General features: G+C 41.3%; 1 protein-coding gene across 1 annotated transcript in view; it reads left to right on the top strand.

Moving 5' to 3' along the window:
- rtf2 (replication termination factor 2) overlaps window positions 1-17,266 on the top strand; it is a 157,097-nt gene that overhangs the window by 14,665 nt on the left and 125,166 nt on the right. The window lies entirely within an intron of this gene.

Raw genomic sequence — 17,266 nt, 5'->3', positions numbered from 1 at the left:
GTCATATCAAGTTGGGTGGGAGGGTGAATTCTGATGATGCAGAGATCCTTCAGCATGATCTGGACAGGTTATGTGAATGGGCATATCAATGGCAGATGCAGTGTAATTTGGTTAAGTGCAAGGTTATTCACTTTGGAAGTAAAAAAGAAGAAGGCACATTACCACCTGAATGGCTGTAAAGTGGGAGAGGGGAGTCTACACTGGGATCTGGGTGTCCTTGTGTGCCATTCGCTGAAGGTAAGTATGCAAGTGCAGCAGGCAGTAAAGAAGCAAAGTGGTATGTTGGCCTTCATTGCAAGCGATTTTAAGTACAGGCTGATTCCTGGGATGGTGGGACTGACGTGTGAGGAGAGATTGACTAGATTAAGATTATTTTCACTGGTGTTCAGATGAGTGAAGGGGGAGCCTCATAGAGACTTAAAAAATTCTAACAGGACCAGGCAGGGTAGATGCAGGGATGATGTTCCCAAAGGTGGGTGCGTCCAGAACCAGGGGTCACAGTCTGAGGATTTGGAGTGGACCATTTAGGATGGAGATGAGGAGACGTTTCTTCACCCAAAGTGTGGTGAGCCTGTGGAATTTGTGAACACAGGAGGTTGTTGATGCTAAATGTGTATTCAAGAGGCAGCTAGATATAGCATTTGGGGAGAATGGGACCAAAGATTATGGGGAGAAAGCAGGATTAGGCTATCGAATTGGATGATTGGCCATGATTTTGATGGTTGGCGGAGCAGGCTCAAAGGGACGGTTGGTGGTCTCCTGCTCCTACTTTGTGTTTCCATGAGTACAAATTCGAATGGAATGCCAGAGTTAAATGATTCAAAGAGTTAAGCAAAGGAAGGGAAACAAGTGGTTTGTTGCTTTTGTTTTTGCCTAAGCCTTTTCACTTTAAAGGAATTGGTTCTTGCTCTTGCACAGGACAAGTAACTGGTTTAATTGGTAAATATCTGGTAAGTGATTAAAGTTTATTCCTAAAGTTAGAAATAGTACAGCTGGTGGTAAAGCTAATACAATGTATAAAAGCATAATTAAGCATAAAGTTAAAAATAATAAATATGTAATTTCATAGAGCTCCTTGAGTATGGCAGGATATATAATGTGTCATGGTTGCAGCAGTTCCCAAACTCCAATTTGAGTAAATATTGACTACCCAAGTGTTTGAAGTTCAGGTTGCTTTATCTCAGAACTTGAGCTGCAGACAGTGTAATATATCAGTGAGGGATTCTTAGTACGAGGAGGCAGCCACAACTCTCAGGATTGGATTGTTTGATTCAGTCAGTGTTCAGGGGCAGGAGTGTATGACTGAATGAGGCAGGTAAGGGGACTCAGGGCAGTGCTGCAAGAACCTCAGCCTTTGCAATGATCCAGTGAGTTTAAGATGATTTCATTTTAGGTGAGAGTGAGGGCTGCAAGGTGAATGAGTATCTGAATATGGTCACATGCTGCCATATAAGCCACTTGAGGCAAGAAGGAATGTACTGGTCGTAGAGGACAAAATAGTGAAAAGGTTTGAGACTGTTCTCTACAAAAACTATGAATCCAGATGGCTTTGTTTCCTGTCCAGTGTCAGGGTTCAGGACATCAGGTCTAGGCTAGGAGAAGTGGTTTTGTTTCATGGGCACTGTCCCCAGTACAGGTCGTTCTGCTATAACGTGCTTTTCGCCAACATGAATTCACTGTAATGCGACTGATGAATTGGGGATGCTGCTGCTAAACCATGAACTTTTTAAATGTGTGCTGGCTGCACACATTGCCAACACTTTAACACTGTCTCTAAAGCATGATTTTTCTATAACGCAGGGTTGCACAAGAACGCAACCATCGTATTATAGAAGAACTGACCGTACTGGGAAGAGTGGGGCCCATACTGATGGGGCACTCCCATCGGAACCAGGCTGGTGTTTTATCAACTGTACAATTAGAGAGGCAAAAGAATTGTAAAGACTTTATCTTGGATTGTGGACTGAACAAGACAGGGCTATTTAACAATAGGAATTGCTATACTTTTAAAAAGCAAGTTACTGAAACTCATTGTGGCTTGTGTTCACTCAGTTGTTTTTCAAGCAGCGAGGAATGGTGTAAGAGGAGACAGTTTGCTACCAGGATATGTGCACATTTGTCACAGGTTGCTGATTTGGAGGAAGTTTGACCAGTTGTAGATACCAAAGGACAGTTTGACAACAGATCTACGATTCCTGGGCAATTCAACAGTTTGTGACTCTGATATAGGGAGAAGCCATTACACCTCTGGAAAGGGAGGTGATGTTTTTCGCTTTACCTCGTGGTCACCCTCCATACTCGCACTTCCTAGTACACTCAACAATATGTCAGAAACTTAACAACTTGTGAACCAGTTGCTCTGTGCCTTCTGTGAAGAAGTGAACATTTGTGAAAGCAAGGGTCAGACAACTGAAGGACCTGGGGAAACAAAAGAAGCAAGGTTTGTGTAAAGCTTTGTAGCTTGATTGTGGGTTGCAATTGTTGTAGGTATGTTCACTGAGCTGAGAAGTTGGTTTGCAGACATTTCATCCCCTTTCTCAGTGATGCCCTCTGTGCTCTGGAACCTCCTGTGAAACGCTGCTATACTGTTTGTTGGTTGGAATTTATTTGGCTTCATTCTTGGTGCTTCTGGTTGCTGGTTTCAGTTGTTTGTTGCAGTGGTCGCTGTATCCCATCTCCTAAACTGGAAAAAAAGAACTTAAACAAAAACTAAAATTTCTAATCCATGGATCCAAACACTCCATACATTCATCACAGGAATTCCTGGACAACATCAAGAACATAAACATAGATAAAGACAAAGCTATAGTTTCATTCGATGTAACGGACTGTTTACCTCTTTTGACAAAACCTTAGCCAAGGAAACATTAGCCAATCTTCTGAATAAAACACAATAGATGACATGACAGGGAACCAATCAACAGGACTGCATACTTAAACTACTGGACCTGTGCTTGACAACGCTGTTTAATTCAGCAGCCAAATGTATGAACAAATCAATGGGCACCTATGGACTCTCCCATCTCTGGGCTCATAGTAGAAGCTGTGATGCAAAGACGAGAACTTTGGATCAGATATATGGATGACACATTTATAATAATCAAAAGTACAGAAATTGAGGGCATACATCGGATTAGCACCACCATGCTTACAGGGATCAAATTTACTCGAGAGGATGAAGTTAACAATCAACTCCCATTCGTTGATGTGATGGTAAAAATAATACAGAATGGGGAATGCATAACAAAAGTATACAGAAAAGCACACACTGACCAGGTCCTGAATTTCACAGCAACCACCCAAACTCTCACGAGAAGCTGCATCAGGACCCTGTTCAAAAGGGCTACAACACAGCAGCACTTCCGATCTGTCAAGAGAGGAAGAAGGACATCTCTACAAAGTCTTTGTCAAGAATGGATATTCCCTCTACTTCATCTGCAGGTGCCTGGCAGACAAACAACGCAACAAAGACATGCCATACGCAATATACTAATCAGTCTACCTTATATAAAAAATAATGTCTTGGAACTGACAGCTAGACTTTCCAAACACTCTGATTCATGACAGTACATAAACTGGCAACTGTGCTCTGACAACTCACCAGAACAAAATACCCAACAACCGTCATGTGCAGGGCAAACATGGTATTCAAGATTCCATATAGGGACTGCACGTATCACTATGGAGGACAACAGATAGACAGTAGCAATCTGCATTCATGAACATCAACTAGCCACTAAACGCTACAAGCTGTTGTCCTTAGTAACTATACACAGATGCCAAGGAGCATAAATTCGACTGGGACAACAAAAATAATAGGGCAAGTCGGAGGACAGCTAGAGAATTTCTAGGAGCATGGCACTCATCTATGGTCTCCATCAATAAACACATTGACCTAGGCCGATATACTGACCATTGCAATGCATAACCGGAATCAGTGGGAGCGAAGCCAAATAAATTACAACCAACACAGTACAGCAGCACTTCACAGGAGGCTCCACAGCACTGAGTGTGTCACCTAGAAAGCAGACAAAATCTTTGCAAACCAACTTCCCAGCTCGGCAAACAAACCCACAATGACGACAAGCAAAAGGAACCTAATTTGAATCCTGGGTGGCACGGTGGCACAGTGGTTAGCACTGCTGCCTCACAGCGCCAGAGACCTGGGTTCAATTCCCACCTCAGGTGACTGACTGTGTGTGGAATTTGCACGTTCTCCCCGTGTCTGCATGGGTTTCCTCCGGGTGCTCCGGTTTCCTCCCACAGTCACAAAGATGTGCAGATTAGGTGAATTGGCCATGTTAAATTACACATAGTGTTAGGTAAGGGGTAAATGTAGGGGTATGGGTGGGTTGCGCTTCGGCGGGGCGGTGTGGACTTGTTGGGCCGAAGGGCCTGTTTCCACACTGTAAGCAATCTAATCTAAGCAATCTAATCTAATCTGAGGACTGTTGTTATTGAATTATTTTTCCGCTCTTTTTTTTTTCTCCCTCCATACGCAACACCAAATTTTTAAAATTTGTTTGTGTGTAGGGGAGTTTTAGAAGGGGGTTAGAATTTTAACTAGTAGAGATATATGTTGACAATGTTCATAGTTGTTTACCAATGGTTAGAATTTGTATATTTGTATTAAATAGTTTAAGTATAGAAATCTGTTCCATTTTACTGTTAATCTGACTTTATTAGAAAGGAGACTTTACAGAATTCCAAATGTTTAATTTTTGTGATGACTCTAGGGCTAGTGGGACCTTATGTCAAGCATGCAACCTCAATGAGGTGTAGCACAATTTTTTGGTTCTTGTTAGGATGGAATTTGAAACAGACAATGAGGACTTGGGTGTGGTAATGTAAGTAGTAAAGGTGGAGAAAATGTCAGGTTCTGCACTCCAAAAGAAATGGCACTAGGAATCTCAAAGGGTTTCCTGGATGGGGCAGAGTTGAACCTGATAGTCTTAAGTGAACGTTCAAAACCCAGGTTGATTGTGTTGGCAAATAAACTGGAGGCAGCGTTGCCTGTCAGAGCTAGGAAAGCAGATAAATATAAAATACAGCAAACTTATTATTAACAGACATCTATGGGGGCCAGGAGTGTGCCAGTTGATCAAATATTCTGCATAATCAAGAGGTCCACATAATTGATGTAAAAACACACACTAAGTCATAGAAATGTAATACAGGGAGTGTGCACATTACTGTTGTGCTTTATTCAACTGTTGATATTTATGTGGTCATTGGATTGAATAACAAGTATATTTACATTGATGTAAATAAATTAAAAAGACTATAATAATTTTATAGAATAACACAATAAACTGTGATATTTGAAATACATAATTTTTGCTGCTTTATTAACAGTGACTGTTAAAACAAAGTTTGCTGTACGAGCACAGCATTTTGATTTAATTGATATATAAGTGAGATGAAGTAATCCAGATACTGATACATCAGAGAAACATAATACTGAATTACAGGTAAAGCAGCTTGAGCACAAAGACAAGATGAAAGTGCTCAAGATGGAATTCCAAAGTGCATGAAAAGATAAAGAAAGGGGAATAACAACGAGGAAGTTAGAATTGGAAAGGGAAAGTGATGGGAGACTAAAGAAAAAATGGAATCATGAATATAAGCTTGCCCTGCCCTGCCCTGACCTGACTCTGATATGATGAGCTGGAATCTGAGTTGTGGACACAATGACACGTTAGAGAAGGGTGAAGGTGTCTGGATAATGTTTCAAGAGACATTCACACTTCTTAGATTAATTACATCAAATTTGGACCATGGTCAGGACAAAAGGGTGTGACTGCAAGTGGGGAGGATATGAGGTTCCTGACTTTGTAACAGCCTCAGCCAGTGCCCTTATTCAATAGGTACAAGTTTCTTGCTCCCAGTGTGGGTGGGGTCATAGACTGCAGCAAGAATTAGCAAACTGACCACAGCTCTTGTCCAACAACATTCAAATGGGGGGAAGATAAAATAAATATTATTGTAATAGGAGATAAGAATATTAGGGGAGTAGATAGTGTTCTCAGAAGTATGGGCAAAGTCCCATAGGCTGTGTTTGCAAGTTTGAGAACATTCTTCTGTGATGGAGCAGAACTTTGGGAGGGGAGGGATCCAGTTTTCCTGGTCCATGTAGGTACCAACGACAAGGAAAGAATTTCTGCTGAGTAATTAGGAGCAGCTTGGAGCTAAATTTTAAAGCAGAACTACAAAAGCAATAGTCTCCAGTTTACTTGGTGAGGCATATGCAAGTCACTATCAGGTAAATAATATGAGAGAAGTTGATACATGGCTCAAAGATTGGTATGGGCAAAATGGGTTCCAATTCTATTGGCACCTGGGAAAGAGCTTCTCTCTTGGTATGGGCTTCATTTGAAAAATGGTGGTACAGTATCCTGGTGAATTGTATAATAAAGGCTGTAGATAGGAGTTTTAACTAATTAGTGATGGTGCGAAGGGGTGGCGGAGAGAAGTTTTAAAAAATCAAAAAGAAATGAAAGAACAGAGGTGCAAGGAAGTGAAGAGGCGAATGATAATAAAAGTAACAGGAATGGGTTGAAAATATATGCAAAGGAATGCAGCAGAAATTAGAACCATGCAGTCATATAGATATACAGCATGAAAACAGAGTCTTTGGTCCAACTTGTCCATGCTCATTAGATATCCTAAACTGATGTACACCTATTTGCCAGCACTTGGCCAATCTCTCTTTCAATCCTTCCTATTCATATACTCATTCAGATGCCTTTCAAATATTGTAATTGTACCAGCCTCCGCCACTTCTTTTGGCAGCTCATTCCATACATGCATCACCCTCTGATGAAAAAGTCGCCCTTTAAAAAGAACCTAAACTTTTCCCCCCCTCATTCTAAATCTATGCCCTCTAGCTCTGTACACCCCCCACCCTAAGGATAATACCTTGAATATCCCCCTATCCATGCCCCTCATGATTTTATAAACCTCTATACGGTCACCCCTCAGCCTCTGGTGCTCCAGGAAAAACAGCCCAAGCCTATTCAACCTCTCCCTATAGCTCAAATCCTCCAACCCTGGCAACATCCTTGTAAATCCTTTCTGAACTCTTTCAAGTTTCACAACATCCTTCCAATAGGAAGGAGACTAGAATTGCATGCAATATTCCAACAGTGGCCTAACCAATGTTCTGTACAGCTGCAACATGATCTCCCAACTCCTGTACTTGATGCTCTGACCAATAAAGGAAAGCATTCCAAACTATCCAATCTACCTGCAACTCCACTTTCAAGGAACTATGAACCTGCATTCCAAGGTCTCTTTGTTCAGCAATAATCCTCAGTACCTTATCATTAAGTATATCGGTCCTGCCTTTCCAAAATGCAGCACCTCATTTATCTAAATTGAACTCCATCTGCCATTCCTCAGCCCATTGGTCCATCTGATCAAGATTCTGTTGTGCTCTGCGGTAGCCTTCTTCGCTGTCCTCCAATTTTGGTGTCATCTGCAAACTTACTAACTAGACCACCTATGCTCACATCCAAATTATTTATATAAATGATGACGAGGAGTGGACCCAGCACCAATCCTTGTGGCACACCACTGGTCATTGCCCTCCAGTTTGAAATGCAACCTTCCACCACCATCCTCTCTCTTCTACCTCCAAGCCAGTTCTGTATCCAAATGGTAAGTTTTCCCTGTATTTCATGTGATCTAACCTTGCTAACCAGTCTACCATGAGGTTGTCAAACATCTTATAAAAGTCCATATAGATCATGTCCAGCACTCTGTCCTCAACAATCCTCTTCGTTACTTCTTGAAAATAATCAAGTTTGTGAGACATGATTTTCCGCGCACAAAGCCAAGTTGACTATCCCTTATCAGTCCTTGCCTTTCCAAATACATGTAAGACCTGTCCTTCAGGATTCCCTCCAACAATTTGCCCATCACTGATGTCAGGTTTACCAGTCTGTAGTTTTCTGGCTTTTCCTTACTATCTTTCTTAAACAGTGACACCAAGTTTGCCCAACTCCGGTCTTCTAGCACCTCACCTGTGACTATCGATGATCGAAATATCTCTGCAAGGGATGCAGCAATCACTTCCCTCACTTCCCACAGAGCTCGAGGGTACACCTGATCTGTCTTGGGGATTTATCCATCTCAATGCATTTTAAAACATCCAATAACAGCATCTCTGTAATATGGGCATTTTTCAAGATATCGCCATCTATTTCCCCATATTCTGCATCTTCCACGTCCTTCTCTACATTAAACACTGATGCAAAATACTTGCCTAGTATCTCTCCCATCTCCTGCGGTTCCATACATAGGTTGCCTTGACGATCTTTGAGGGGCCCTATTCTCTCCCTAGTTACTGTTTTGTCCTTAATGTATTTTTAAAATCCCTCTCGATTCTTCTTAATCCCATTTTCCAAAGCTATTTCATGTCCCCTTTTTGCCCTCCAGCACAGAGACAGACCCTTTGGCCCAAACTGGTCCATGCTGACCAAAATGTTGGTCCATTACCCTGCACTTGGCCCATATTTTTCTAATCTTTGCCTATTCATGTATGTATCCAAATGCCTTTTAAATGTTGTTAATGTACCCACCTCAACCAGTTGTGCTGGAAGCTCATTCCATATGTGTACCACCCTTTGTGTAATAAAGTTACCCCTCAGGTTCCCTTTTATTCTTTCCCCTCTAACCTTAAACTTATGCCCTCTCGTCCTCTATCCATGCCTATCATCATCTTATACACCACTATAAGGTACCCTCTCAGTCTCCTACATTGTCAAGAAAAAATGTCTTATTTTGTCCAACCTCTCTCTGTAACTCAAGACCATTGAATCCAGGCAACATCCTTGTAAATTTCTTCTTCACTCTTTCCTGTCTAATAACATCCTTGTTATAACAAGGTAACCAACATTGAACACACTACTCCAAGTGTGGCCTCACCTCCGTCCTGTGCAACTGCAATACAACTTCCCAACTTAGACACTCAATGCCCTGACTAATGAAGGCCAGCGTACCAAAAGCCTTCTTCACTGCCCTGTCTACCTGTGACTCCACTCTCAGAGAACATTGAACCTGAATCCTAAGATTCCTTAGTTCCACTACACTCCTTAAGGCCCAACCATTCACCATGAAATTCCTATCTTAATTTGACTTTCCAAGATGCAAGACCTCACACTTAGCTATATTAAACTCCATTTGCCATTTCTCGGCCCACTTCCCCAGTTGATCAAGGTCCTGCTGCAATTTCTAATAGCCTTTCTTCCTGTCCACAATAGGCCCTGTTTTCATGTCATCTGCAAAATTACTAATTGTGCCTCATATGTTCTCATCCAAATCATTGATGTAGATACTAACAGTAATGGGCTTGGCACCAACCCCTGAGGCACTCAATTAGTCACAGGCCTTCAGTCCAACAAACATCCTTCCAATATTACTCCCTGCTTCCTATCATCATACCAGCTTTGTATCCAATTTGCCAGCTCGCCCTGAAGACTGTGAGATAGAACTTTACAGCGCAATACAGGCTGTTCAACCCTTAATGTTGTGTAGACCTGTGTAACTAATCTGAATCCTATCTATCCTACACTATTCCATTTTCATCCTTGTGTTTATCCAATGACTATTTAAATGCCCTTCAAGTTGGCACGTCTACTACTTCTGCAGGCAGGGAGTTCCATGCCCTGACTACTCTGAGTAAAGAAACTACCTCTGACATCGGTCCTGCATCTGTCACTGCTCAATTTAAAGCTATGTCCTCCTCATGTTACCTATCATCATTGGAGGGAAAAGGATCTCATTCTCCACCTTACTAACCCTCTGATTATTTTATATGTCTCAATTAAGTCACTTCTGAACCTTCTCCTCTCTAATGAAACAGCTTCAAGTCCCTCAGTCTTTCTTCATAAACCTTCCCTCCATACCAGGCAACATTCTAGTAAATCTCCTCTGAATCCTTTCCAGAGCTTCCACATCCGTCCTATAATGCAATGACCAGAATTGCACGCAACACTCACTAGTATGGCAGCATCAGAGCTGCAGCATAACCTCATGGTTCCGAAACTCAATCCCTCCACCAATAAAGGCTAACACACCATATGCCTATTAACCTGGGTGGCAACTTTCAGGGGTCTGTGTACGTGAACACAGATGTCTATACATATCTAAACTGCCAACAATCTTACCATGAGCCCAGTACTCTTTATTCCTGTTGTTCCTTCCAAAGTGAATCACCTCTCACTTTTCCGCATTAAACTCCATTTGCCATCTGTCAGTCCAGCTCTGCAGCTTATCTATTTCCCTCTGTAATCTGCAATATCCTTCAGCGCATCCACAACTCTACTGAACTTAGTGTCAGCTGCAAACTTACTAAACCATTCTTCTACGCATTCATCCAGATCATTTATAAAAATGACAAACAGATTGGACCCAAACCAGATCTTTTGTTATACACGACTAGTAACTGAACTCCAGGATGAACATTTCCCATCAACCATCATTGTCTGTCTTCTTTGAGCTAGCCAATTTCTGATCCAAACTGCTAAATCACCCTCAATCCCATGCCTCTGTATTTTGTGCAATAGCCTACCATGAGGAACCTTATCAGATGCCTTACTGAAATCCACATAACTTCTTTTCTAGATGATTATAATTCCTATCTCTCATACCCATTTCCAACACTTTACCCAGAACTGAATTATCAATTAATTATAATTGATTTATAATTAATTTAGGGTTGTTTCTACTCCCCTTCTTGAACAAGGGACAATTTTTGCTATCCTCCAGTCTTCTGGCACTATTCCTGTAGTCAGTGATGACATAAAGATCGAAACCAAAGGCTCGGCAATCTATTCCCACGCTTCCCCGAAAGTCCTAGAGCGGCACTGCTGTCTCACAGCGCCAGAGACCCGGGTTCAGTTCCCGCCTCAGGCGACTCTGTGTGGAGTTTGCACATTCTCCCCGTGTCTGCGTCGGTTTCCTCCAGGTGCTCAGATTTCCTCCCACAATCCAAAAATGTGCAGGTTAGGTGAATTGGCCATGCTAAATTGCCCGTAGTGTTAGGTGAAGGGGTAAATGTATGGGAATGAGTCTGGGTGGGTTGCGCTTCGGCGGGTCGGTGTGGACTTGTTGGGCCGAAGGGCCTGTTTCCACACTAAGTAATCTAAAAAAAACAATCCGGCCCAGGGGATTTATCTATTTTCACACTTTCCAGAATTGCTAAGGCCTCCTCCTTGTGAACCTTAATCCTGTCTAGTCTAGTAACCTGTATCTCAGTATTGTCCTTGACAACATTGTCTTTGTCCAGTTAAATATTCATTTAGCACTTCTCCTTTCTCCTCGGGCTCCACACACAACTTCCCTTTACTTCCTTGATTGGCCCTAATCTTACCCTAGCCATTCTTTTATTCCTGATATACCTATAGAAAGCTTTAGGGTTTTCCTTGATCCTTCCTGCCAAAGACTTCACATATCCCCTCCTGGCTCTTTTTATTTCTCTGTTTAGGTCTTTCTTGGCTAGCTTGTAACTCTCAAATGCCCTAATTCAGCCTTCACATCTCATCCAAACATAGGCTGCCACCATCCTCTTGTCAAGAGATTCAATTTCTTTAGTAAATCATGGCTCCCTCACTCAACCACTTCCTCCCTGTTTGACAGGTACATACTTATTAAGGACACAGAAGCTGTTATCGAGTCATAGAGATGTTCAGCACGGAAACAGACTCTTCGGTTCAACCCATCCATGCCAACTGATGTCCCAACCCAATCTAGTCCCACCTGCCAGCACCCAGCCCAAACCCTCCAAACCCTTCCTATTCATATACCCATCTAAATGCCTCTTAAATGTTGCAATTGTACCAGCCTCCATCACTTCCTCTGGCAGCTCATTCCATACACGTACCACACTCTGTATGAAAACGTTGACCCTTAGGTCTCTTTTATATCTTTCCCCTCTCACCCTAAACCTATGCCTTCTAGTTCTGGACTCCCTGACCCCAGGGAAAAGACTTTGCCTATTTATCCTATCCATGCCCCTTATAATTTGGTAAACCTCTAAGGTCACCCCTCTTTCCAATATGAAGGAGACCAGAATTGCACACAATATTCCAACAGTGGCCTAACCAATGTCCTGTACAGCCGCAACATGACCTCCTAACTCCTGTACTGAATACTCTGACCGATGAAGGAAAGCATACCAAATGCTTTCTTCACTATCCTACCTACCTGCGACTCTATTTTGAAGGAGCTATTAACCTGCACTCCAAAATCTCTTTGTTTAGCAACATTCCCTAGGACCTTACCATTAAGTGTATAAGTCCTGCTAAGATTTGCTTTCCCAAAATGCAGCACCTCGATATCATCTGAGTTAAATTTCATCTGCCACGTCTCAGCTCATTGGCTCATTTGATCAAGATCCTGTTGTAATCTGAGGTAACCTTCGCTGTCCACTACATCTCCAATTTTGATGTCATCTGCAAACTTACTCACTATACCTCCTATGCTCACATCCAAATTATTTATGTTAATGTTGAGAAGTAGTGGACCCAGCACCGATCCTTGTGGCACTCCACTGGTCCCTCAAAAACAACCCTCCACCACCACCCTCCGTCTTCTACCTTTGAGCCAGTTCTGTATCCAAATGGCTAGTTCTCTCTGTATTCCATGAGATCTAACCTTGCTAACCAGTCTCCCATGGGGAACCTTGTCAAACACCTTACTGAAGTCCAGAGAGATCATGTCTACCGCTCTGCCCTCATCAATCCTCTTCGCTACGTCTTCAAAAAACTCAATCAAGTTTGTCAGAAAAGTATAGTGATAATCATAGGCGACCTGATGTATAATATGGGAAAATGTGAAGTTTGCTTTAAAAGGAGAGCAAAAGATCAGTATTATTTAAGTGGAGAAAATCTGAAGAAAACTGCAACATAAAGGGACTTGGGGTTATTTGTGCATAAAACATAAAGCTCGCATACAGATGTGACAGGTAATCAGGAATGCAAATGGGATGTTGGCCCTTAGTTCAAGAGGAGAAAGTGAGGACTGCAGATGCTGGAGATCAGAGCTGAAAATGCGTTGCTGGAAAAGCGCAGCAGGTCAGGCAGCATCTGAGGAACAGGAGAATCGACGTTTCGGGCATAAGTCCTTCTTCAGGAATCTTAGTTCAAGAGGGTTAGAGTATGAGGAATTCTTACTGTAAATGTGCAAGGTGCTAGTAAGACCACATCTGGATGCTGTGAGTGGTTTTGATCTCATTTATTTAAGGAAAGATATTATTTCATTGGAGGTAGTTCAGAGAAGGTTCACTAAGATGATCCCTGCTCTGGAGAGATCGTTTTATGAGCAAAAACTAAATACGTTGGGACTCCACTCAATGGATTTTAGAAGAGTGAGAGGTGATCTCATTGAGAAATAAAGGATTCTTAAGGGGCTTGACAGTGTAAATGCTGAGAGAGAGTTTAGACATAGTATCAGATGAAACGGGCGTCAATTTAAAACCGATCTGGAGGGATTTTTTCTATCAGAGGATTGAGAGTCTTTGGAACTCCTTGCCATGGAGAGCTATTGGGAGCAGAGTGTTTGCATATATTTGAGGCTGAGATAGATTGATTCTCGATCAGTCAGGAATCAAACATTACAGAAAAGTGGGTGTGACCAGTGTTAGGTAAAAACAATGACTGCAGATGCTGGAAACCAGATTCTGGATTAGTGGTGCTGGAAGAGCACAGCAGTTCAGGCAGCATCCGAGGAGCAGTAAAATCGATATTTAGGCAAAAGCCCTTCATCAGGAATAAAGCGAATGTTAGATCAGCCATGATCCTATTGAGTGATGGAGCAGGCTCAATGAGCAAATCAACCTACTGTTTTTCTCTCTTATGATCTTAAATATTTTAATTCATGTATCAACTGAAAAGGTCAGGTGGGAAAAGGAAGCCTAAATGAGCCATTTATAGAAAGTTTTTGGGATAGTTTCTTAGAATAGCTCATTCTGGAGCTGACCAGAGAACAGGATGTACCTAGCTTGATAATGTACATTGTGGTAGGATTTATTAGTGATCTCTAAGTGAACGTGTCCCTAGAAACTATGATGTGGTTGAAATTAACTTTCAGTTTGAGGGAGAGGGCAGTGGGTTCAAGGTTACGGTTTAAAATGTAAATAAGGGCATTTATGATGCTTTGAAAACACAACTGGCCAGAGGATGGCTTAATTTGAGATACAATGACAGACAACTAAGGTGATATCTCAGAATATACAGAATAGTTTTGCCAATGAGTAAGAAAATTTCTAAAGGATGGACTCATTATCAGTGGATATGTCGAAATATTAAAGATAGTATTGAACTTGGAAAAAAGTGTAGTTGTGCAAAGGCATGTAGCAGGTAAAATGTTGGATGGAATGTCAAAAACAACAAAGAATTGCAACAAAATGAATTGAGGGAAAAACTCGAGTATGAGAAAAAGATAGCTCGGAATATAAAAAAAACTGATTGTAAATCTTGCTGTAAATGTTTTTAAAAAACACAGTTGGCAAAATCAATGTTAGTCTTATAGGAGGTGGGTGGCAGATACTTTGAACAGATCTTTTACATCAGTCTTCATGACAAAGAATGACTAAGATCCCAGTAGCCATGAAAAATCAGGAAATGGAAGGAAGGGAGGAACTCAGGAAAACTGCAATCATCAGAGAAGAGGTTTATAAAATCTGGAGGAGCATGGATAAGGTAAATAGACAAGGTCTTTTCCCTGGGTTGGGGAGTCCAGAACTTGGTAACATAGGATTAGGGTGAGAGGGGAAGGATTTAAAAGGGACCAAAGGGGCAACTTTTTCACTCAGAGAGCGGTGTGTGTATGGATTGAGCTGCCAGAGGAAGTGGTGGAGCCTGGGACAATTACAACATTTAAACGGCACTTGAATGTGTGTATAAACAAGAAGGGTTTAGAGGGATATGGGCTGGATGCTGGCAAATGGGTCTAGATTAATTTAGGGCGTGGTTGACATTGACAAGTTGAACTGAAAGGTCTATTTCCATGCTGTACATATCTATGAATCTATGACTCAAAGTTGTTAATTTTCCAAAACTACACTGATTTAAGGTGGTCCCTTTAGATTGGAAGATGGCGCTTCAAATTTGTCCATTCATAGAGTCATAGAGATGTACAGTATGGAAACAGATCCTTCAAAAGGGGAGGGAAATAAAGCAAGAACCTGTAGGACAGTTAGCTTAACGTCTATCATAGGGAAAATGTTTAAAGCTATTACTTAAGTTATAAAAGGGCACTTGGAGGATTTCAGTTCAAATGACATTAGTCCTATTGGTTTCTTCCAGGAATTTAGGTTTCCTACCACTGTCCGAAGCTATGCCGGTTAGGTAGATTAGCCATACTAAATTACCCGTTGTATCCACAGAGGTGCAGGCTTGGTGGATTAGCTGTGGGAAATGTGGGGTTCCAGCTGCAGATTTGGGGGTGTGGTGGGGTGGGGGCCTGGTTGGGATGCTCTTCAGAGAGTCTGTGTGGACTCGATGGGCCAAATGGCCTGATTCCACACTGTAGGGAGTCTATGATTCAGTGAATCTATTGGAATTCTTTGAGGTAAAATTTAAACGGCAAGTGGTGGATGCCCTGTCCATGATTTCCAAAGGCATTTGATAAATTGATTTGATTTATTGTCAGTATGGGCAGATCATAGTAAGCAAGGAGACACAGATAAGTTGCTGTGTCAAAGATTATTACAGAAAATAGAAGGTAATGATGTAATCCCAGCACTTTGGTACGGAGAACAGATTGGCTGGCTAATGGGAAGCAAAGCACAAGTGTAAGTGGGTCTTTTTCTGTTTCCAAGATGGAGAGTGTTGTACCACGGGGATTGGTGCTGCTGCATCAACTGCTTATATAAAGTATATAAACTTGGAAGAAAGGATAGAAGGTATGGTTCCAAAATTGCAACAGATGCAAAGATATGTGGAAAAGTAAGTTGTGAAGATGACATAAGGATACAAAAGATGTAGATTGCTGAATTGAGTGGACAAGCATGTGTCAAATGCTGTGTAATGTGGGTAAATGTGAAATTGTCCATTTTAGCAGGAAGAATATGAAAGGAGCATAGTATGTAAATAGTGAAAGAGTGCAGAGCTCTGATATGCAGAGGGATATGAGTATCTTGATAGAACATAGAACGGTGCATTGCAGGAACAGGCCCTTCAGCCCACCATGTTTGTGCTGACCTTGATTCAATTATAAACTAATCCAACTGCCTGCTTATGATCTGTGTATCCCTGTCTTCTCTGCCTCAACATGTGTATGTCTAAATGTCTCTTAAATTTTATTTGCAAACTTGTGGCAATTTTGCTAGATTGTTAATTAAAAGAACAGTGCCAGAAATATGTACCATTTCAATTGTAACCAGTCTCCAAATCACTTTAACAAGTATTTGAGAATGCTGTTGATTGCTTATCCCATCCTATTGTACCTTGTTAATCCCGCAGAGATTTATGCTATTAAATAGCCTAATGTGTCGTACTTCATGGAAAGTTTTCTGTTTAAACTAGGAGCTGCTTCCTCTTCATTCATATTAGAAAATTTTAGTTCTTCATGTGCAAGTCCTGTGAACTGACCTTTAAACAAATGAGTTGACCCACTGCGTCTACAAGCTCTAAATTGCAGTTGATTGAAAATATGGTTAAAATACTTATAGTTGCTGAGTAAAGAATTCTTCGTGGACTGAATCAGTTCAAGATGAAAACTCGCCACTCCTTTCCTGAGGAGTCAACAATAAAAACAATGATGGCACATACCAATTATTTTTCTTAAATCTGAGCAAATCCTACAAGACTTTTATTTCACTGTCTTAATGACAGCAGATATACATACTGAAATTGCTTGGGATGAATTTTAGCTTCTCCAGTCTGATCTTTTTGGTGTAGTATATAATCTTGACCACTAGAGGTTACAAGACACCTGCTAAGTTTGAGTTTGGCGGTGCAATCTGATTTTCAGCACATTCATAATCATTGTATCGCTGATGTGAAGTGACCAAGTACATTTTTTGAAAACAGACATACCAAACTCATCAGGTAACAATTCTGTTAAGTCTGTGATTGTAATCATTGAAAATTTAATCAGAAGTTTGTGCTATCGTGATTTTTGCCAATCGTCTCAGTTTTGCAGTCGTCAGGTTTGTCAGTTCAAGTACCTGATTTTTTTTCAAATTGACACTGTATTTTCCAAAGTTAAATTTGGAACTTTTTTGAGAACAACATTCTTTCTAACTCTTAAGCCTTTGATT

This window comes from Chiloscyllium punctatum, chromosome 37 (assembly GCF_047496795.1).
Source record: "Chiloscyllium punctatum isolate Juve2018m chromosome 37, sChiPun1.3, whole genome shotgun sequence".
NCBI lineage: Eukaryota > Metazoa > Chordata > Chondrichthyes > Orectolobiformes > Hemiscylliidae > Chiloscyllium > Chiloscyllium punctatum.
Note: the sequence above shows the minus strand (reverse complement) of the source record. Positions and strands in the feature narration are given on the sequence as shown.